General features: G+C 35.9%; 2 pseudogenes; both read right to left on the reverse strand.

Moving 5' to 3' along the window:
* Positions 1–14: 14 nt before the first annotated feature.
* LOC120179331 lies at positions 15–7,201 on the reverse strand (annotated as a pseudogene).
* A 2,755-nt stretch (positions 7,202–9,956) lies between these two features.
* LOC120179333 lies at positions 9,957–21,360 on the reverse strand (annotated as a pseudogene).
* Positions 21,361–25,628: the final 4,268 nt, after the last annotated feature.

Raw genomic sequence — 25,628 nt, forward strand, 5'->3', positions numbered from 1 at the left:
CAAGTTACAACAATGCAATCAGCTTACTTGACCAAGCACAAGTTTATAAAATGGTGTTGATAGAGGCAGGTCTAAAAGTCGTCCATCCTGAAGAGCTTTAGCCATCACGCGTCCAAGTAGCCGGAAATATTCAATTACTTTAGAAAACTGGCTCAGAAGCATCAGCATTTGGGGGCCAAGCGAGGGAACAACCCCCAGAGGAGCTTGGATTACATCTAACCATAGTAAGAGAATCAGCAGTTTTTTCATTTTTCTCTTCATCTCCATCAACTATCATTGTTGACTTATCCAATGTAGAATTAGACCCATTCCAAGACCAACCTTTTGCAAATCATGACTTAGTAGTGTATAGAACTCTAAGGTTGGACCCAATCCAGTGCCAACTTCTCCAAAATATTCAACTTCAACATGGCTTTTGGCTAGAATTCTCCATTACTTTTGCAGCAGAATCCAAAATGCGGTTTCGTGAGACACGAACTTTCTGCCGCTGTAATCTCCCAAACCTCACCTCTCTTTCATTAGTTGATCCATGGCATCAGCACCTGCTGCTGCTGCAGATGATATAATGCACGAGACAACCCAAAGACAGTTGAATAGACTGCCTTCGTGTCTCAAAAGGATATAAAAAGGGGCACGACTTGTCAACTGATAACACCAGGAAGGAAGGCTTCCACTGCATAGAGCAAGGGCATCCTATTTGTCTAGCAAGTTTTGGAGTGAGCTTACATTAATAAATTCTTGTAAGGAAGTCTAAAACTGGGGGTACTCACTCATTCAGATTTAAATTTTTCCTTCAGCAAAATTGGTCAGAAGCTATCTGAGCTCTCAAACGAGGCGCAAGTTGATTCAACCCCCCAACACATACAATGTCAGGATAGTATAAGGATTAGATTTTTCAAGATCACAAGGAAGATCCCCTTGCAAGATGCTGTCTAACAGTGACATCCTTGAGTTTGGGGATCTTGGAATCGGGAGAACAAGATTTAGCAGACTTAGGCGCTGAAGCAGAAGCAGAACCAGAATCTGAACCCCAAACTAATGTTCGGTCAGGTTGGCTCTCTGCCCTCTGTATGTTATGTGTAGATACCCTCCACATCCCTCTTCCATCACTAGATGTGAAAGCATTACCACTATATCTGTCATCATCATCCTCCAACACAAGCTGCCTTTGAATGGCCTGATAGATGGTCAACTGCCGGTTCAGCTGCTTACTACCACAGTAAAAATTAACTTTGGAGCTCATTAGAACTGCCAAATGGTGGTCGTCCTTGTCGATCTCTACCTCCCCTAATACCTCTACCATTGGCAGATCCAACAGCAGCAGCTCTGCTGCTAGATCCAGAAGCAGCATTAGTTTGGTTATCACTTGCGGCTGGAACAGGTGTGCCATCTTCAGTTGAATCACTCAATTTAACATCAAGCACTTTATCTGGCATGCAGATAGGAAGAGAATCATCTCTGAGCACCTGGAAAAAATGATGGTTCCATCAAACAATGGTAAGATCAAATGAAGTTTATAATCAAAAGGAAATGGCTTCCCATTTCAAGAGGCACAATATGCTTACATCTTCATGATCATCATCTTCATCATCAGAAATACCATCATCTTCAATCACCAAAGCATCATCAATCTCCACAGGAGACATTTCCAATTCTTCATCCTACCAAAAAAAGCACATGACCATTTTCAAACAGGGGGTTGAGGTTCATAGTTACATAAACATAAGACGAGAGAAATACAACATAAAAAAGGAATTAACAATGATCATCAATTAACTAAATTGGCATCTAAACTTATAAAATCCAAATAAGTCAATCACATCATACTTCCATATCTAATAATAATCACACATACCTCAGAAGTGGAGTCACCATTCGCAGGTTTAATTAGAGAATCTTTACCGAGAGCAGCCCTTCTACGAGCATCATTTCTTGTTTGAGGTCCTCTAGACTCCTCTTTAGCAGGCTTCAAAACAGCCTTACCCTTTCCCTTTGATGAACTTGTGCTTTTCTCCTGTGATGTTTCCTTTCTGGCAACATCTATATTAAACAGATGATCTGGACCTTGAAGAACGACGAGTGGCTGCAGGAGGAGTTGAGTAGATGGTGAAGAAGCAACAGCCCCACTAGGTGATTTCCCAGACTCAGAATTTCCTACAGACGCAGAGGGTTTCTGAGCAGTATCACTTCGTTGAATACGCGGCCAAAGAAATTCTTCCACAGCTGCTAGGCTTGCTAATGGGTCAATCAACACAATATTCGAAGAATAATCACGGAGAGACTTCTCCATGGGCTCGACAGAGCCGCAACTTAAAAGGCTGAGATAATGCACTTAATCCAGAAGAGAGGCGTGCACCCCACCAGAAGTCCTTGATGAATGGCTGAGAACTACAGGGAAACGCTCTACAGACGATAAAGCATTTTGAAGCTTCTGAACCAGGACAGACATTGGAGCAATACTTCCTTGATCAACACTTGAAGGAAGTGCAACAGCAATAAATGATTTTAATCTTTTAAGGGCTTGGTGTCGAAGCTTAGGCAGGTTTGCATCTGAAATCTTCTCCTGGGAGGAGTACCCACAAGAAAAATAGTTTAACAAGGCCGCAACAACACCACTACCAATAAACTCAAATGTGGATACCCCATCCCCTTGCTCAGTTCTGCTAGCATCTCAGAAATCACATCAATCAAATACTCTTCTTTGCTAGAGAAGTCAGCCAAACGAGACCCTAAAGCTTTGGATTTTCCTTTTGCCTTAGTCTTTGATCATCAACACCAGCATTTAATTTCATGCAAAGACTTTTTAAGTGTATAAGATCATCCGTTACACCACCTTCAACAGCTCCAGGATCAGGGGGGAAATATTTATCTTTAAATGTTTTAGCACATGCACTTACAGCAGTACGAAGATTGGAATTGGCTGTAGGAATTTCAACTGTACTAGGAGGAGAACCAATATTTAAAGATGCCTGATTCTTGGACTCCTCCACAGAACCTCCTTCAGGTTTAGAGTTACCACCGCGTCGTCTGTAACGCCTGGAACGTGATGACGTTCCAGATGCAGAATCATTACCTTTCTCAGGCGGAGATAAGGCAGGAGTGGCATTTTGATTACCAATTAAGACGAGCTGGTCCACGGCATGAACCACGCCCTCTCTGACAAACATTTTGGAGAAGGTTCCAGGAAGTTTGTCCATGAGGATCTCAGCTATTTGGAGGGAAGGAACCAAAACATGTGGATCTTTCCATGCTAAAACACCAGCCAGGAAGCTACAACATGAAACAAACAGTAAGTTCCCATAATCAAACATGCACAAATATGTAAATTGCTATCTTTTACTTAAGATGGACACCTTGATATGTTTGTCACACTCAATAAATTCTGAATCATCTCCGCACTGCTGAAGTACATTAGTTTTCCAATAACTGAGAGACATTTATGGCGAACAGGACTATTGACGCTGGAACCATAGATCTAACGGACAAAAAAAAGGACCATAAATACCAGGAAAAACAAGAGAAAATCATGGTAAAGACAAGGGATTAGTAAAAATAATCAAGAGATAACCAAGGAACGGCCCTCAGAAAGAAAACTTACCTGTATGAGAACAGGAAGGAGATCCACTCCAAACTGCTGAAGAAGTTCGGGTTGATCTCTCAACAATTTCTCTCGGCCTGAAACTTCAGAAGCATTTTCATCAGTATTTTCTTGCTTGTTAGAGCTGCTTGCAGAAGACTTCATCACAATAGATCCTTTGACAAATATACTAGAGCTGACAGGGATGGAAATGGTTCCTTGTGGCAACGGAGGAAGAAGTTCATTTGCCAAATTGACAATTTCAAAAATCTACACAAGAAAATAAGAAACTTATATACCAGGGGCAAACACAGGAATCTTATGTTTGCATAAACTATTACATGACCATAAAAAAGATGGGCATAATATGCATAAGCTATTACAAACTTACTAAGTCCGCACAGTAATATAAAACCCAAAAAATATGCAATATATTCAAAACAAGAAACTTATATACCAGGGGCAAACCCAGGAATCTTATGTTTGCCAGGGCAAAGAAAAAAATTGTGTTAAAGTGAGTTTAACTGAACCACTTATTTCTGGGAGAATCCAAAGTGCAATCTTTTTCCATTTATTTAAGGTCTAAAAAGGACTAAATTAAATATTTCATGTTTACGAGGGGGTTAAAACTGCAACTGCACTGTTTGTTAACCAGGGGACCAAGGCCCTGCCTGCTTTAGATGGCCATGCCCCTGATTCAGACCAACAAATAAATAAATAACTAACATTAAGACTCATAACAGATCTAAAACATACCATGTGTATTAAAGGTTACACCAATTTTCAAAGCAATGCTGGTATTACATCAATTTACTATTTTAATTGTTTTGTAATAGCCTTAACTAACCATATTATAAATAGATTTATAAAGTGTACTAATTTATATGGTCATTTTAGATGTTCCAATTCCTCAAAATTTGACCACACAATCATAACTTTCTGACTCCACCCATGGTCACATGTATGAAGTTACATACAAACAACCAGCAATAAGAGCTACCATCATTTCAGCTTGAATTAATAACAGTTCAAAAATAAGTAAATTTCACCCACAATAAAAAATCACTGACATGCAAGGTTTACATAAACAGGTTCTGAAACCAAGAGTTGGTATTTAGTGAGTTACTGTATACATCCACCCCAGCTTGTTTCAATATATTGCACACGTCACACATCACATGTTCACAGGTAAACAACTAAGCAATGAGCCAATGACAACTACCATGTTTTCAGCTTGAATTAAATTTGTTACCTGCTCTGCTGGTCTGCTTAATGCTGCTGGAACAGATGAGTTATTAGAAACGCCAGAACCTGATAGTATATCTTTAAGTATGCCACTGATCCCAAGCAGAAGTAAAGTTTTTGCTCCTAAAGGAGACCCACTTGCACATGTTGAAAGCAGTCGAATTAAACCCTAAATTCAAAAAACTCAAACATCATGTCGTTGCACATAAAATGCATTGGCATATAGATAACAAAAGGACCAACAGTAATTCACCGTATATGTCGGCGTGCTCAAAGATGCCTGCCCACCTCCAGAAGTACTTGTAGAAATGAGAGATGCAGCCTGAGTAACCAGTCCATGATTGCATAGCTCATCTAATTATCCGGGAAGATGCAAAGGCATCAGCAATGCGAGTCAAACAAACAGAAGCATGCTCCAGCACCTACAAACATAATAATGTGTACAAGATGAAAAAGGAACACAATTTACAACAACAAAAAAATCGTCAAATATGTATGTTCAAGTAACCTTTGAATCATGGTACTGCAAAAGATTTGTTAATAGAGGTACAGCTTCCATGACATAATCAGATGCATCTGAAGGGAGTTTCTTGCACATATTTGCGGCAGTAGATAGTGCCACTCTCTGGAACATAGGATTAAACATAAGAAACAGATCAATCAGATTCAAAATTGCCAGAAATTCATCTTTAGAAATTAACAGTCAAAACTTCCCAAAATTAATTACCTGAACCCCAGTGGAGAAGAAATCCAAGTACGAAAGCACAGCCATGAGAGCACCAGCTCGTAAACAGGCGGTTGGGTGCTCCTGAGATATCTTCTTCAAAGCTTGAAGAGACTGTTTCCAGCATTTCGACCAGAAAGATAAGAATGCAGACTAAAGCAAATCTACAATATTCAACTTTCTAATTCGAGTCTACAGCTATGAACAATGTACTAAACTCTTTTTTATTAGAACACCAGACAACAGATAATTTTTAATAGTTAGTTAGAAACAAGCCAATTTTACATGACACAGGCCCTCAAAGAAATGCTTAAACATCTCAAATTTATCTCCATTCATGCCATTTGGACCGAATTTCTAGTAGAATTAGTTTGTCACACTCTAGTTTACAATGAAATACAAGATAGCATTCACTAAAGGAAGCTCAAGTTAAATCACAAAAAACATTCTCATTTTCTAACAATCAAATAAAAACCAACCTGTTCAGCCAAGTCCATATACTCTATAGTGAGCAACCTAGCACAAAAACACGACACTGCACCGTAATGCACCACAGCAGCACATGAGGAAGGCAAAACATCACATAAATGAGTCAGTGCCCTTGCTGCAAGAAGCATGATATCAGGATTACTCTCGTGATTAAGCAACCCAACGAGCACGGGAACAAATGAATCCACAGAAAATGTGGTCAAGGACTCCTCAGTCCCTATTGAAAGCATCTCACACAGCTGTGTCAACGCCTCCACTTGCTTCCCTTCCTCTCCCTCAGCACGCAACCCGGATAGAATCTTCTTCAACCTCCCGCTTTGATGAGATGAAGATGCAGAACCCATGCCCGATGACGGCAGCAAATCATCAAGCCCAGCACCAAGCTTTCTCAACAAGCCTTGTAACGCACTGCTCGCTGACGTCAGATTCTGGTGCAAAATACCTACACCTCCTTCGCTATCATTATCATCGTCATCGCCTCCGGAGGTATCCATAATTAAACCTAAATTTCTCTCAGGGTCGTTAGAATTGTTATTGTATATATTATCCCTATCTCTATCCCTGTCACGGACACTTGGATCATGTTCCTTCTCTTTGCCCCTATCGGAGGCGAAATTCGGACTGTCACTTGTTGTGGTCTGATTAGCTTTGCTGGAACGGCGATCGCGGCGGGAACCAGAAGAAGAATCGGTGGTTGTGGAGTCCATTAAAGTAGCGGCAGCGCGGGAAGTGGGAGAGCGAGTCGTGGCGGTAGTTGCAGCGGTAGAAGAGGAAGAAAGACGTGCGCGCTTGTGAGAACGAGTGGTTGGTCCAGAGGGAGAAGATGAAGGGGCAGCTGAGGAGGCCTCCGCCCGCTTCCGGCTCCGAGTTTCCATACAAAGGGGACCACCGCCCCTGGGTTAATCGGAAGGTCACCGCAAAAAGATCAGACGATTCCTGATCCGATTGCTCCCTGCATCTAAAGAAAACCTAATTCGAAACCCTAGAAATCAAATTAAAGGAATTCACAATTCGGATACAAGTGAGCACCTGTAATAAACGATCAGGGAAACGAGGCGTTAATCTTAGTAAAGAAATTCGATTTCGATGATCAATTGGAGGTGAATTTGAGAGGGGGAGGTTAAAGGCAGAAACCTGAAACCCTGAAGTGATGAAGGAATAAAGAGGCGGAGCCTTTTTAGATATTTATTTTTATTTATATATATATATATATATCAATGTGCATTAGTAAAAAAATATTGTGATTAAAATAATATTTTAATATTTTTTTTTGGTAAAAAGGAATATAATAGCTTCCACGATGGTGAATTCTTCATCGCTTGGACCGTCTTTATCGGGTTACAAATTTATTCGCTTAATTTTGGTAATTTTTATTTTTTTTGGTTCATTAAAAATTAATTATTAACTCGTAAAAAGTTAATATCATATAAAAATTAAAAATTATTTAAAAGAATATTGATACAACTTTAAAAATAATCAACAACACAATCTAAACTTTTGGATTCTATTATTAAAATTTGATATTATATAATTGGTTATAAAATGACCATCTATTAACTTTAATTTATTTAAATTATAATATTAATAATTAAATTATTAATCTTCCTTTATATATCAAATATCTCTTAATATGTTAACATTATTTAGCCTTTAATTAACAAGGCTTATAACACCGGAAACTAACTTGATTAAAAGAATTAAAAATTATATATATATATTGAATTTGAAATTCCAACCATTTATTAGATGTAAACAAAATCAGCTGGACATCAATAACCGGAAACCAAAGCACCTTTATAATAAAACTAAATTAAAGTTTATACTAAATGAATAGATGTTGGTTTTTCAGACTTCCCGCACGCAACAGATAAAACTGGAGAGAATCGCTCATCTGCGAGAAAAGAACCAATGCATAAATAGATCCTAGCAACTCGCCACGCATCATGGCAACATCTTTATCGAGAGGGATCTAACCAACGACGATCATTTGATGCTTGTGACTCCACTCTCCAAGGAACTTACTCTACCCAAAACAGATTAGTCAAACCCAACGACTTCTCAATAGCTAGGATATAGGTTGACATGTTTACACTTCTTGGAATGAATCGGTACGTACACGAACGGAAACTTTCTGCTCTGCCTTTTGCTTCCATGATTAGAGCACTAACGACGGATGAATCTTCCTATGTTGCTTTTAATTTTTCAATGATGATTTTGGAATCACCTTCGACGACAATCTCGAAGAAACCCAGATCTGCTGCTAATGAAATTGCATGTACAGTTGATGTGCTTCAACCATGAAAACAGAGGTAATCCTGGAAACACTCCTCCTACTAGCTCCCATTATTAATTCATAGTTGTCTCTGATTATTGCACCTGTCCATACATGTTGATTTTGCGCAAAACTAGTGTTAAAGTTTACTTTCACCATTCGGGACATAATATATACCTGCCTTTTAGTACACTTCGGTTCCAACATAAAATATAATATATATCTGCTTTTTAAAACGTGTACCTATTAAATTTATCATTCTAGTTTTATTATTAATTTTAAATTTTCTTTTTTAAAAGGTACAATTTTAATCATTTACATTATTAATTTATAACTTTTTGTCACAAAATTGTTAAATATAAGTAGTTTGATGACATAATATATTGACAAAAGAATTAATTTTTAATTCGACTCTGAATAAAATATTAATCTAATCCTTAAATATTTTAAATAAAATACCAATTGAACCCTAATATTTTAAATAAAATATTAATAATTCTTTTACAATATTTTCTCATCTCTCTTTCGGGGAGGGTCTAACCCTATTCCTTGAAATTTTTCATTTTATTATTATTATATTTTCCCAAATTATTTTTTCAATGTTCTTATTAAAATGAATCTTCTTCTCTCAAATCAGAAGATTACCATATTAGTTCAGAGATCCCCACCATTGTATTCCGATTATAACTGACCTTACATGGTCATGATCCTTTTCCATATGTCTATATGATGAGATTGCAAGATTTCCTATCTGGCGGAAATTTGAACTTGTTCGCTCCACAAGGAGAGCCTATTGTTTTGGCACAAATCGAGAACGAATACAATACTATTCAGCTAGCATACAGAGAATAAGGCTAAAGCTACGTTAAGCAGGCTACGAAAATGGCGCTTGGCTTGGATGCCGACATCCCATGGATCATGTGCAAGCAGACGGATGCCCTAGACTCCATTACAAGTCTCATATATATATATACTTAAAGTAGTAATATCATCTAGTAAGTTAATAAAATTAATATATTTTTAATTTCATATTTATATCAATCATCATCGTCCTTTTATTATCTTATATTAATATCATTAACACTTGCACATTCTTACTCGATTAATCGAAATATAAGAATTTTAAATCATTAGAAAGCATCATAAATCATTTTGAACCCATCATACTCACCCTCACCTCGAGTTCCTATAAGGTCATAAGACCATAAAAATGCAAATAAAACTAGCTATTATCTGACCGTATAGGAACGGCCAAGGACCTCTCCATTGCCATCCAAATAATTGTTGACTAATATCGTTAATTTTACGTCCCGATAATTATACACCAAAGAAACACAACTTTAGACTGAAACATTATGTACTGTAAAAGCAGAAATTGGAAGACACAAAATAAAAAGGCGAGTTCTAAGGGTCATCATTTATTTACTTTACTTGAATCATTTACGCCGATGCAACGATATATATGTAAATAAATTATCAAACCAACAAAAAGAAACATGAACATCCTATTTATTTACAAAAGTTTCAGCAAATCTGCCTGCTGCATCAAATTCTCCATTCCTTTCCCGGTCCATTCGTCTGACAAAAAAATATTCATTACCACAACTGAAAAAAAAATACATTTAATAAAGAAAATCGAACTCGGTTAATTACCCAGAATTTGGAATGGCTGTGGATGCAAATTTAAGATCCACCATTGATGTAGAAGCCGAGCTTTGCCAATGCCACTAATTGTATGGAACAGGTGAAGAGAGAAGACATTATTGTTTGAGCACAATTAATACGTTACTTCAAAACATCAAAAATGATAGGCAGCAGGTGAGAAAAGTAGACCCACATTGTGGTTGTTCGGAAATATACTACACTTGGGTTGCTAAAACCGGGGATCACGATAAATCAAAAGATCCTTGCCCTTCATTGATTGCATAAAGCAATTTCTTGTACATAATTTCCTGTTGACAGCAGCAGTCGTCGATGAGGAAATAAGATCATGTGCGTATGAATACATACATAAAATGGTACACGAGGATAACCGTTAATAATACATTGGTTGAATATGGAGGAAGCTTCAAGTAATTAGCGCAAGTCATGACGCTGGGCAAGTCATCATCTGCTGATTCTGAAGTTCCACTTCCATTGGAAGTAGCAGCAACTGCAGAAGAGGAATGCTGCAAACCAGATTTCAGACAAATAGATTAGTACCACAAACATAAACCAAACAAGAACCCAGCTAAATGTACACCTGAATGAAGCATTTACTGTTAAGACAATAACAATATTCATCAAGATCCATGTTACTCGAACTTGGAGGCGTCAATGCGACAACGAGTTTGCAATAATTTTGTTTTTCAAGTAGTTTACATTTGGAAGATTATACCTACGAATCCAGTATCTAATATGTCAAAGCTCAGGTGCCAAACATGGGTAATCTCCCTTTAGGGGCAACTTCAAAATATTGAAGCTAGTTCCTTGAGCGCTTAAAATGTTGGCATAAACAAATTAATATGTAAAGCTCCTATCAGCCGGACTTTGATCTTAATTTTCAAAGCTGGATGTGATGTCATATGTTGACAACAATGTAGAAGAGAAGAAACACAGATATTGAAGTTCCAATGTAATGCCAGTTACCTTTCTAACAATTGTAAGCTTTGGATTCAGCACTGCCAGACCACCAGGTGGAAGTCTAGGCGCACCGGTAACAAATTGGACGAATGCCCGCTGCTGCTCTGGTGTAAATTCTCCCATAATTTCAAGAAACTGCAAAACACAAAACCAAAAATTCTCATGAATAGAATATAAATTTCAAGATACTAGAATAAGTGTTGTGAAACAAACATACATTAAGAATAGCAGGGCTCTTTGCAGTATATCCATGATCAAATTTTATGTGATCAGCAAGTGTCTCAGCCTGCAGTAATTTAAGTTACATCAAAATCAAAATAGAAAACCAGTTCTAACCAAAGAAATTAGCAATATCACATCATTAAGTGTCAAATTACCTCCCACAGCTCTCTATGACCGCACAGCAAATAGTCCAACTCTTGTGGAGTAAATATTTGCAATGATGCAATATCAAAAACCTGCTTGTTATATAACATAGCAATGTATCTCAGAAACAGCTCCTCATATGCAGATAATTAACAAAGAAATTCAAAATAAATCAAGTTGTGATCAGCCAAGAAAACTCAGAACAAAGAAAGCAACTGTACCTGATTAAATCCAGCCCGAAATGCTTCCATTTGCCGAATAATTCCACCCTTAACAGTTGAATCAACCACCAAGGATATGTAGTCTTCTAAGTTATTGATATCCACCTGATGCATTTAACAGGATGTTGGAATTGTTTAATGAAAAAGGAATTAGCAAAAGGAATGGAATTAAAAGTTAAAGACATACAGTTCCATCCCCAGGATTCAGTATATAATCTGGAAGTGTAAAATCCAAACAGAGATCTTCTATTGGGGCCCCACGGAAGCGTATATTGGCAACTGCAGCACTATTTTCACCACCTGTTGATTCCAAGTATTGCTTTCGACAAACAAGGAAATGCAATTCTTGCAAAATCTTCCCAGACTCTGCATCAATAGACAGAATATCATACAAATCAAGCTCCTGCACTATTATATAAAAAGTAAGAGATAATTGACACAATAGTAGAAATGTTATAGGCATACAATGATACAAATATACAATCTAAGCTTTATTAAGATTCAAGTTGTTCTACAAGTTAAAAGAATGCAATCTGCTTACCTGACCAAGCACTAGTTTATAAAATGGTGTTGATAGAGGCAGGTCTAAAAGTCGTCCATCTTGAAGAGCTTTAGCCATCACGCGTCCAAGTAGACGGAAATATTCAATTACTTTAAAAAACTGGCTTCCTTCAGAAGCATCGGCATTTGGTGGCCAAGGTCGAGGAAACAACCCCAGAGGTGATTGGATTACATTTCCCCCAATAGTAACAGAATCAGCAGTTTTTTCATTTTTCTCTTCATCTCCGTCAATTACCATTGTTGACTTATCCCATGTAGAATTAGACCTCCACATTCCAAGACCAACCTTTTGCAAATCATGACTTAATAGTGTATAGAACTCCAAGGTTGGACCCAATCCAGTGCCAACTTCTCCAAAATATTCAACTTCAAGCACAGCTTTTTGGCTAGAATACATCTCCATTACTTTTGCAGCAGAATCCAAAATGCGGTTTCGAGAGACACGAACTTTATGCCGCTGTAATCTCCCAACCCTCACCTCTCTTTCATTAGTTGATCCATGGCCATCAGCACCCTGCTGCTGCTGCATACGATATAATGCACGAGACAACCCAAAGGCAGTTGAATAGAAGTACTACCTTCGAGTCTCGAAAGGAAATAAAAAGGGGCATGCCTTTGTCAACAGATAACACCAGGAAGGAAGGCTTCCACTGCATAGAGCAAGGGCATCCTGTATTTGTCGAGCAAGTTTTGGAGTGAGCTTACCATTAATAAATTCCTCATAAGGAACTCTAAAACTGGGGGCACTCAACTCATCCAGATTAAAAAAAATTCCTTCAGCAAAATTGTCAGAAGATATCTGAGCTCTCAAACGAGGTGCCAGCTGATTCAACCCCTCCAACACATACAACAGTGTCAGGTAGTATAAGTAGGATTAGATCTTTCAAGATCACAAGGAAGTTCCCCTTGCAAGATGCTATCTAACAGTGACATCCTCTGAGTTTGGGGATCAGAATTGGTATCGGGAGAACAAGATTTAGCAGCCTTAGGTACTGTAGCAGAACCTGAACCCCCTACTGATGTTCGGTCAGGTTGGGTTTCTGCCCTCTGATATGTTATTGTGTAGATACCACTCCACATCCCTCTTCCATCACTAGATGTGAAATCACTACCACCATCTCTCTCATCATCATCCTCGTCCAACACAAGCTGTCTTTGAATGGCCTGATAGATGGTCAACTGCCTGTTCAGCTGCTTACTACCAACAGTAAAAATTAACTTTGGAGGCTCATTTGAACTGCCAAATGGAGGTCGTCCTTGTCGATCTCTACCTCCCCTAATAACTCTACCATTAGCAGATCCAAACCCAGCAATGGCAGCAGCAGCAAACGACATTGCAACCCTTGAGCCATAACCACTCCTAAAATCAGCAGAGTCTGAACCACTAATAGCTGCAGCTCTGCTGCTAGATCCAGAAGCAGCATTAGTTTGGTTATCACTTACGGCTGGCACGGGTGTGCCATCTTCAGCTGAATCACTCAATTTAACATCATGTACTTTATCTGGCATGCAGACGGGAAGAGAATCATCTCTGAGCACCTGGAAAAGAATGAGAGTCCATCAAACAATGGTAAAGATCAAATGACGCTTATAATCAACAGGAAATGGCTTCCCATTTCAAGAGGCATAATATGACTTGCATCTTCATCATCAGAAATACCATCCTCTTCAATCACCAAAGCATCATCAATCTCCACAGGAGACATATCCAATTCTTCATCCTACCAAAAGAACCAGCAGCACATGACTATTTTTGTAACACCCCCAACCCGTACCCGACCCGGATATGAGTCAGAGATATTACATTGACTTTTAAAACACAACTCTTAACCAATAATAGCAAAATATTTGAACTTATATTAAGAAAATACGATAATATACATATTGTAATATAAGTTTACCAAAATATTCAAAGCATACACAACTTAACCCTTTAATTACATGCCAACTGCCATTTACATAACAAAATGACCTACTGATTAAGTTGCTTCTGATCTGGTGGTTGCAGAAGTAATGCTGTCAAGCAGCTTCACCTGTCTCGTCTACTTTCTCGAATCCTACGTGTGAAACACTCACACGCTAAGTCATCGACTTAGTGAGGCAATGTAATAATAATAACAAGGCAATGTAATGAAAATGTCATAATGATATGAAATGAGATGAAAGCTTATACTTAATCAAGGTAGTTTACATCACCATTATCCTTACATGTAAGCATATTACTTTAACATTCATGAATTTGTATTAATGAGTTTATTGGCCCATGATATTATATTGAGAACCTAAGGTATCTGAGTATTGTGAGGTTGTGCACTATGTTGTCACCACAGCTCGTATAAATGCACCGAAGTGCCGCGTAGAATTGCACCGTAGTGCCATATAATAATGTCCATAAGGACCACATAGAATTCCTTAAGAATCATATACATATGCTAGGGATCACATATGTGTCTCACCAGACTTCACACATGTTCCAAAGAATATATATATATCCCGAAGGACCGCGTAGAATTTTGTCCCGAAGGACCGCGTAGACCCTCTACCCTTGGCATGCCAACTATACCTATAGTTTTCATCTACATAACATGGGCTTTTACATTTCACGTAGTCTATATCGCGTAGACATGTAAATTCTTACCTTTTCACATAGCTCATAACTTTTCCCGCATATTCATGTCATATAATGCATTTTATATGAACTCATGTCATGTCTCATAATACAGAATATGCTCATGTACCAAGATATAAAATCTAGACTTATCACAAGTCTAGAATTGAGTATATTTCTATAATTATGCTATGCATATGCACTTACCTATATTTCTTTGCCTTTTCCTCGATCGATCCTACTTGTAGATTGTTCCAGAACTCGTGTAGGCTCAGTATCTACATAAACATAATTTTCAAGATGATTATCAGATGTCTCTGTCTTGAAATTAATCTTTAATAGCTTACCAATTTAAGGAATTAATAGTTTAGTCTTTCTTTTTTTTATATATATATGGGGGAATCGGTTCCCCCTGGGGGTATCGATTCCCCTCTAGCATTTTGGAAATTCATATTCGTTGAGGGGGTATCGATTCCCCTTGAATGGGTACCGATACCCCTAGCCCAGAAATCCTATTTTGAGCTCGAAAATCATCTCATTTCAGCTCAAACATTCATATTTCACTCCCTTTAATACTCTTAGCTTTCATACACTTACTTAAACTAATTATTATCCATTCAATACCTCTAAAACTAAAAAAACTAATCATCCATATAGAATTTAAGAATCTTACTCAAATTCCAACTTGTTCTAATTTTAATTCTATCACCTCATACTTCTTAATTAGCTTGATGACAAGTCAAATCCAGCTTCTAATTCTTATTATGACCTTTAATCTAAGATTTCATTCAATGGCTCTCAGCCTTTAATCTCCCTTAACTTGCAATTCTTTGAGTTCTAGGATCCTTGTTTCTCTCCATCATATTTCCTACATCTTCATTAACCAAACCCATGCTTAACTCATAAGAATTAATCCAAAAGAAGACAACTCACCTTTGCTTGCAAGCTTCACGGTTGGAGAAGGAAGAGAAGAAGAGAAAAGTCTGGAATGTTTATCTCAAATGCCCACGTGATTTATAAAATCACCCTAAGGAATATTTAATTATTTCACTTACTAAATTACTCTTTTGCCCTCTTAATTCTCCTTCTTTATAATTCAATCCTACACCAAATAACTCAAATAGGTCATTGAACTCTTCCATCATTTTACTTAAATCACCAAATGTTGAAACTTTGCAAATTAATCACTAACCCGGCATGGAGGATGTTACAATTTTCAAACAAGGAGTGGAGTTCATAGTTACATACAAACATAAGACGAGAGAAATACGACATAAAAAAGGGTTGTTAACAAATGATCATCAATTTAAACTAAATTTGGCATGTAAGCTTATAAAATACAAATAACTCGATCACATCATACTTCAATATCTAATAATCAAAACACATACCTCAGAACTGGAGTCACCATTTTCAGGTTTAATTGGAGAATCTCTATCGAGAGCAGCCCTTCTACGAGGAGCATTTCTTGTTTGAGGTCCTCTAAACTCCTCTTCAGGAGGCTTCAAAACAGCCTTACCTTTGCCCTTTGATGAACTTGTGCTTTTCTCCTGTGATGATTCCTTTTTGGCAACATCTCCTATATTAACAGATGATCTGGACCTTGAAGAATGACGACGAGTGGCTGAAGCAGGAGTTGAGGTAGACGGTGAAGAAGCACCAGCCCCACTAGGTGTGTTCCCAGAGTCGGAATTTCCTGCAGATGCAGAGGGTTTTTGAGCAGTGTCACTTCGTTGTATACGTGGCCAAAGAAATTCTTCCAAAGCTGCTAGACTTGCTAATGGGTCAATCAACACAATATTCGAAGAATAATCACGGAGAGACTTCTCTCCTTGTGCTCGACAGAGCCGCAACTTAAAAGGCTGAGAAAATGAACCTAATCCAGAAGAGAGGTGTGCACCCCCACCAGAAGACCTCGATGAATGGCTGAGAACTACAGGGAAATGCTCTACAGACGATAAAGCATTTTGAAGCTTCTGAACCAGGACAGTCATAGGAGCAATACTTCCTTGATCAACACTTGAAGGAAGTGCAACATCAATAAATGATTTTAATCTTTTAAGGGCTTGGTGTCGAAGCTTAGGCAGGTTTGCATCTGAAATCTTCTCCTGGGAGGAGTACCCACAAGAAAAATAGTTTAACAAGGCCGCAACAACACCACTACCAATAAACTCAAATGTGGATACCCCATCCCCCTTGCTCAGTTCTGCTAGCATCTCAGAAATCACATCAATCAAATACTCTTCTTTGCTAGAAGAGAAGTCAGCCAAACGAGACCCTAAAGCTTTGGATTTTCCTTTTGCCTTAGTCTTTTGATCATCAACACCAGCATTTAATTTCATGCAAAGACTTTTTAAGTGTATAAGATCATCCGTTACACCATCTTCAACAGCTCCAGAATCAGGGGGGAAATATTTATCTTTAAATGTTTTAGCACATGCACTTACAGCAGTACGAAGATTGGAATTGGCTGTAGGAATTTCAACTGTACTAGGAGGTAAACCAATATTTAAAGATGCCTGATTCTTGGACTCCTCCACAGAACCTCCTTCAGGTTTAGAGTTACCACTGTGTCGTCTGTAACGCCTGGAACGTGATGACGTTCCAGATTTAGAATCATTATCCTTCTCAGGAGATAAGGCAGGAGTGGCATTTTGATTACCAATTAAGACAAGCTGGTCCACGGCATGAACCACACCCTCTCTAACAAACATTTTGGAGAAGGTTCCAGGAAGTTTTTCCATGAGGATCTCAGCTATTTGGAGGGAAGGAACCAAAACATGTGGATCTTTCCATGATAAAACACCAGCCAGGAAGCTACAACATCAAACAAACAGTAAGTTCCCATAATCAAACATGCAAAAATATGTAAATTGCTATCTTTTACTTAAGATGGACACCTTGATATATTTATCACGCTCAATAAAGTCCGAATCATCTCAGCACTGCTGAAGTACATCAGTTTTCCAATAACTGAGAGACATTTATGGCGAACAGGGCTATTGACGCTGGAACCATAGATCTAATGGACAAAAAAAGGACCATAAATACCAGGAAAAACAAGAGAAAATAATGGTAAAGACAAGGGATTAGTAAAAATAATCAAGAGATAACCAAGGAATGGCTCTCACAAAGAAAACTTACCTGTACGAGAACAGGAAGGAGATCCACTCCAAACTGGTGAAGAAGTTCGGGTTGATCTCTCAACAATTTCTCTCGGAATTACAAACTTACTAAGTCCGCACAATAATATAAAAGCCAAGAAATATGCAATATATTCAAAACAAATAACTTATATACCAGGGGCAAACCCAGGAATCTTATGTTTGCCAGGGCAAAGAAAAAAATTGTGTTAAAGAGACTTAAATTGAACCATTTATTTCTGGGAGGAGCGAAAATGCAATCTTTTTACATTTATTTAAGGTCTAAAAAGGTCTACATTAAATATTTCATGTTTAAGAGGGTATAAACTGCAATTGCACTGTTTAACCAGGAGACCAAGGCCCCTGCCTGCTTTAGATGGCCAAGCGCCTGATTCAGACCAACAAATAAAGAAAAAAGAACTGACAATAAGACTCATATTAACAGATCTAAAACTATTACTTGATACCATGTGTATCAATGGTTACACCAATTTTCAAAGCAATGCTGGTATTAATAAAATATAGCAATTATTCTACACACATGCAGTGGCGGAGCCACGTTACAGAATGTGGATTCAATGGACCTCAAAACATTTTGGAAATTTACTTTATATACATAATAATTTATATAAGTATTCAATTTAGACGCCACACTTAAAAAAATTCTTTACAAAAAATTAATTTATATAACAATGAAGTAGTCTCTCTTCACCCGCTAAACATTTCAAAAGTCCCTAATATTTTTTTTATTTCAGCATTCATCACTTCTATCTTAAATTTCCAACTCTCTTTAGAATTGTTACAAGATAGGTACTCAAGCTCTCCCTAATTTGGTGACAACTCTTCCTTTCTTTTCAAGCTTTATTGATTAACCTCTAGAAAATTAGGATTATGGTTTTGCTTGTGACAATATTAAGCTTTATACATTAGATGATTTTGGGTTTGGCTTCACATGAGATTTCTTAGATATAGATCAGAAAGGGTCGTTGACAATTGTGAAAAAGGTATGAGTTATGAAATTTATGTGATGTACCTATATTTTTATTTACTATTTTAATTGTTTTGTAATAGCCTTTAACCATGTTATACATTTATTTATCAAGTGTACCAATTTATATGGCGTTTTTAGATGTTTTAATTCCTCAAAGTTCGACCCCACAATCAAAACATTCTAACACCTCCCTTGGTCACATGTGCAAAGTTATATACAAACAACCACCAATAAGAGCTATAATCATTTCAGCTTTAATTAAAAGTCAGTTCAATATAAGTAACTTTCATCCACAATAAAAAATCACTGACAAGCAAGGTTTACATAAACCGATTCTGAAACTAAGAGTTGGTATTTAGTTAGTTAGTGTATACTTTCACCACTGCTAGTTTTAATATAAAATTGCACGTCACACATCACATGTTCACAGGTAAACAACTAAGAAATGACAAATACCATGTTTTCAGCTTGAATTAAATTTGTTACCTGCTCTGCCGGTCTGCTTAATGCTGCTGGAACATATGAGTTATTAGAAACGCCAGAACCTGATAGTATATCTTTAAGTATGCCACTGATCCCATGCAGAAGTAAAGTTTTTGCTCCTAAAGGAGACCCACTTGAACATGTTGAAAGCAGTCGAATTAAACCCTAAATTCAAAAAACTCAATCATCATGACATTGCACATAAAATGCATTGGCATAAAGATAAGAAAAGGACCAACAGCAATTCACCGTATATGTCGGCGTGCTCAAAGATGCCTGCCCGCCTCCAGAAGTACTTGTAGAAATGAGAGATGCAGCTTGAGTAACCAGTCCATGATTGCACAGCTCATCTAATTTATCCAGGAAAGATGAAAAGGCATCAGCAATGCGAGTCAAACAAACAGAAGCATGCTCCAGCACCTACAAACATGATAATGTGTACAAGAAGAAAAAGGAACATAATTTACAACAAAAGAATTATCAAATATGTATGTTCAAGTAACCTTTGAATCATGGTACTGCAAAAGATTTGTTAATAGAGGTACAGCTTCCATGACATAATCAGATGCATCTGAAGGGAGTTTCTTGCACATATTTGCAGCAGTAGATAGTGCCACCCGCTGGAACATGGGATTAAACAGAAGAAACAGATTCAAAATTGCCAGAACTTTATAAATTAACAGTCAATAATTCCCAAAATTAAGTACCTGAACCCCAGTGGAGAAGAAATCCAAGTACGAAAGCACAGCCATGAGAGCACCAGCTCGTAAACAGGCGGTTGAGTGCTCCTGAGATAAGAATGCGGACTAAAGCAAATCTACAATATTCAACTTTCTAATTCGAGTCTACAGCTATGAACAATGTAGTAAACTCTTTTTTATTAGAAAACAAGACAACAGATAATTTTTAATAGTTAGTTAGAAACAAGCCAATTTTACATGACACGGACCCTCAGAGAAATGCTTAAACATCTCAAATTTATCTCCATTCATGCCAATTGTTATTGGACCGAATTTCTAGTAGAATTAGTTTTTCACACTCTAGTTTACAATGAAATACAAGATAGCATTCACTAAAGGAAGCTCAAGTTAAATCACAAAAAACATTCTCATTTTCTAATAATCAATTATTTTGAAAGTAATCAAATAAAAACCAACCTGTTCAGCCAAGTCCATATATTCTATAGTGAGCAACCTAGCACAAAAACACGAAACTGCACCGTAATGCACCACAGCAGCACATGAGGAAGGTAAAAACATCACATAAATGAGTCAGTGCCCTTGCTGCAAGAAGCATGATATCAGGATTACTCTCGTGATTAAGCAACCCAACGAGCACGGGAACAAATGAATCCACAGAAAATGTGCTCAAGGACTCCTCAGTCCCTATTGAAAGCATCTCACACAGTTGCGTCAACGCCTCCACTTGCTTCCCTTCCTCTCCGTCAGCACGCAACCCGGACAGAATCTTCTTCAACCTCCCGCTTTGATGAGATAAAGATGCAGAACCCATGCCCGATGACGGCATCAAATCATCAAGCCCAGCACCAAGCTTTCTCAACAAGCCTTGTAACGCACTGCTCGCTGACGTCAGATTCTGGTGCAAAATACCTACACTTCCTTCGCTATCATTATCATCGTCATCGCCTCCGGCGGTATCCATAATTAAACCTAAATTTCTCTCAGGGTCGTTAGAATTGTTATTGTATCTATTATCCCTATCTCTATCCCTGTCACGAACACTTGGATCATGTTCCTTCTCTTTGCCCCTATCGGAGGCGAGATTCGGACTGTTACTTGTTGTGGTCTGATTAGCTTTGCTGGAACGGCAATCGCGGCGGGAACCAGAAGAAGAATCGGTGGTTGTGGAGTCCATTAAAGTAGCGGCAGCGCGGTAAGTGGGAGAGCGAGTCGTGGCGGTAGTTGCAGCGGTAGAAGAGGAAGAAAGACGCTCGCGCTTGTGAGAACGAGTGGTTGGTCCAGAGGGAGAAGATGAAGGGGCAGCTGAGGAGGCCTACGCCCGCTTCCGGCTCCGAGTTTCCATACAAAGGGGACCACCGCCCCTGCGTTAATCGGAAGGTCAACGCAAAAAGATCAGACGATTCCTGATCCGATTGCTCTCTGCATCTAAAGAAACATGGTTTTCAAAACTGGACCGATTAGCGAACCGGTCATGTTACCGGTTTATTGGTTCAATTAATCGAATCAATTTGTTCGGTCGAAAGAATCAGACGATGTCATAATTATTAAAAAATTTAAATAAAAATATCAAAAAATTTTAATAAAAAATAATTTTTTATATCACAAGTCATATTCAAAGCAAATCATAACATATATAAGTTAAAAACTATAAAATCAAATGAAACAAAATGATTCAAATTAACTACAATCAAGCTCGAATTTTAGGCTTCATTTGAACTTCTAAATTTTTTTTGAGTTCAAGCCTTTTTGAGTTCAAATTTCAATATTATATTTCGAGTTTGAGTTGAACTTGATAATTTTTAGCTCGTGAATTTGAGTGGAGTTGAGTTTACTTTTAAAATTTTCAAGTTCGAGTCGATCTCAGCAATATTTGAGTTCGACTTGACTCGTGTAACAAACGACGTCGTTTAGCTTATTATTATTATTTTTAAATAAAATTGGCGGTTTTTTCCGGTTTTCAGTCGGTCCGGTTCGAACGATTCAACGGTTCTGATCGGTTCACTAATAATGGTTCAACCGATGTAAATTGAACCAGATTAGACAATAATTTCCGGTTGAACCAGTTGAATCGATCGGTCCGATTTTCAAAACACTATAAAGAAAACCTAATTCGAAAGCCTAGAAATCAAATTAAAGGAATTCACAATTCGGATAAAAGTGAACACCCCGTGACAAACGATCAGGGAAACGAGGCGTTAAACTTAGTAAATAAATTCGATTTCGATTATCAATTGGGGGTGAAGTTGTGAGGGTGGAGGTTGAAGGCAGAAACCTGAAACCCTGAAGTGAAGATGGAATAAAGAGGCGGAGGCTTTTTAGATATTTATTTTTATATATATATTAATGTGCATTAGTAAAAAAATATTATGATTAAAATAATAATATTTTTGGAAAATGGAATATAATAGCTTCCACGATGGTGAATTCTTCACCGCTTGAACCGTCTTTATCGGGTTGTTTTCCGTATTTTTTTCTTGTTTTCTTTTTGAGCTTAGTCTGATGACTCTATATTCGTCTTACAATTTTATTCGCTTAATTTTGATCATATCATTATTATTGTTATAGATGAAGTCCACAAATGTTTTGATTCTATTATGTTATTTTGTTGAATATTCTAATAATTAAATTAAAAGTTATAGAATAGTTCTTTAACTATAAGATTTTTTTTGAATTTTTTTATTATTAAAAGTTATAAAATAGTCATATATATATATATATATATATATATATATATATATATATATATATATATGTTATAAACTTATTATTTCTCATTAAAAATTAGTGGTCGTCTAAATTAGACGTTAACCTACAGATTGAGATATGATAAAGTTATATTTTAATAATATATACTGACATCGACGTTACTTTTAAGCATTATCTCGACACTATATTTCAAGCACTGTATCAACTGTATAATATAAACATATAGTTGATCCACAAAATTCAATCCAAATGGTTATAAGATCAGATTTTACAATATTTTGGTCAACAAGTTAACGTCTAACTAAAACGGTCACTAATTTTTTAATAGAAAAGACAAGTTTTGAATATGTGAATAGTAGGATGACCATTTGTAACTTTTAATAGTTAAAGATCATTTTATAATTTTTTTAACAGTTGAGGGGCTCAATAAAATAATATCTTTAGTTGGAGACCATTTTTTGTACTTTACCCTATTATTGTTAACTAATAAAAAGATAATATTATCTATAATATATAAAATTTATATCTATTAATATCATGTTTAAAAGTGTAATTGAATTTTGTATTATAAATTAATCAAATTTAATTCTATTATAAATTATTATAATATCATTTAATAATGTTTTTTCTTTTATTTCTATATAATCACTAACTAAAATAAACTAAAATTACTATGTAAATATTAAACGAAACAAATTATTAGTCTAGGATTACTACAAGACATTATTATTAAAAAATTATATAAATTATTTTTATTCGTTAAAAATAAATATTTATAATATAATTTTTTTATTATATTAAAACTAAAATCAAATTTTTATTTATGTCGTCTCACGTTTTTATTATAAAATAAAATTTAGATTTTATAATTATTTTTATTCAGATTCTAATATGATTTTTTATAATTTTTCATTTAATTTATTAGTTGATAAGTTAGATTCAACAGAAACATAAATATCTTTTAAAAAATCAATTGACACCTAATTTTCTTAAATAATATATAATGTTTTATATAAAATTTACACGATTAAACTAATATCGGTGACAAAATGATTGAAAACAAATATTACCAATATTTTCTAATATATATATTATTTTATTTATAACACTTAAAATTTTTGATAAAGTCAATTACTTTTATTAAAAATAAAAAAGGTAAATTACAATAAATGTTTGTAATTACAACAGTAAACTAAACACATAATAAGGGTAGGGACATATCTCTATTGGGCCCTTTAACCCTTGTTAAAAATTTAGTATATTCGATATAATTTTAGTTTAATAGTATTTTGGTTCATATAAAAATAAATATTTAAACTAAAATATATAAGAATTTATTAAATATTTAATCGAGTAGGGGCTGAACTAAAAAATGATAACCTCGTGTTCTCAATTTTTTTGGTTTTGTAACAATTTAAATCATTGTAAGTTTAAATATTAGATAAATTGAGTTTTATCATATGAATTTTGAGTTTTATATATATATAAATCTAAGGTGAATATAAGGTACTATTTGTATAAAGACTCTCAATCATTTGACAATGAACGCTCATACCCTTACATACACAATGCTCAAACTCATGACCTAAAGGATAACAACAATCTCTTAATCACTAAGGTCGCTTGATTCGTACTGTATTTTGAGTATAAATACGTAATAAGTCATTTTTCTTAAATAGTATAATATTCTAACCCTGTCAATATTTAATCCTAAATCTATCCCTGAATAAGGGTATTTTCCTATAATCATTCATACAAAAAAATAGCCACTTAAGAATACATAAAAACTATACATGGAAAATGTTAAAAAAATATAATAAAATAAACTCAAATAAAAGGTAGATACGAACATATGTGATTACATCGGCAAATGAACTACAAAAAGATATCAAACTATTGAAATATCACCAACTAACCGCAAATCAGAGTCAAGTTACGTGAAATAACTATTAACAAACGCATATCGTGTATCCAAACCCAATCTAAGGGTCCAAAACAAGAAAGATCAGCAAGATAACAAATAAGCACCGTCTCCATCAGTCGTGGTGATGTCAAATCAACTATGAGAAAAAGGATAAATGAAAACAACAACCAAACGATAAAAAAATGTATCATAAAGATAAAGGAAGATGTAACATAAATGCAGGAAAAAAACGTATCATAAAAAATTATTAAAAATTTTAAAACAAAAAATAGCAAAGATAAACTATAATAAAAAATTATTTTTTATACTTATTTTAAAAATATTTTACTAATTTGGCATTACACGTGGACATGACATGCTACATCAACATTTTAGTCAACACGATCGTTAGTCAACTAACGATTTTCATCCAATAAGGGAGTATTTCACTAAAAAATGAAACGTTAGGGGTCAAAATACTAAAAAAAATAAGAATAATAATAATTTGTGCAAATGTTAGGGACTTATTTTATTATTATGCCTTCAAAATATACAACTTTTACGTTTAAAAAAGAGATCAATGACCATTCACGTGTAAAAAGAACACGTGAGAGCCCCTTTTTTTTATATTGCAGTACGTGATAGTAATATGAAGAAGGATAAAGTATACAAACAGTCCACCAACTACATTGTGTTATTTTGTTGAGTTATATAACTATTAAAAGTTATAAAATAATCATCTAATTATAGGACGTTGTTTTGTTGAGTCTATTGACTATTAAAAGTTACCGTCTGAGCTGGATGTTAACATGTTAACTGGAATATGATAAAATCATATTTTAATGATGCATACTGACAATGTCATTGCTTTCAAGTATTGACTTGACATCATAATGTTTTAAATATTAGCTCGATAACATAATGTAAATAGAAAGTCTATCCACAAAATATAGCTCAAACAATTTATGATCATATTTTTTTTATATCATATTCATAAGAGAAAAGTTGCAACTTTC

This window comes from Hibiscus syriacus, unplaced genomic scaffold, assembly GCF_006381635.1.
Source record: "Hibiscus syriacus cultivar Baekdansim isolate YM2019G1 unplaced genomic scaffold, ASM638163v2 tig00112411_pilon, whole genome shotgun sequence".
In the NCBI taxonomy this organism is placed as follows: domain Eukaryota; kingdom Viridiplantae; phylum Streptophyta; class Magnoliopsida; order Malvales; family Malvaceae; genus Hibiscus; species Hibiscus syriacus.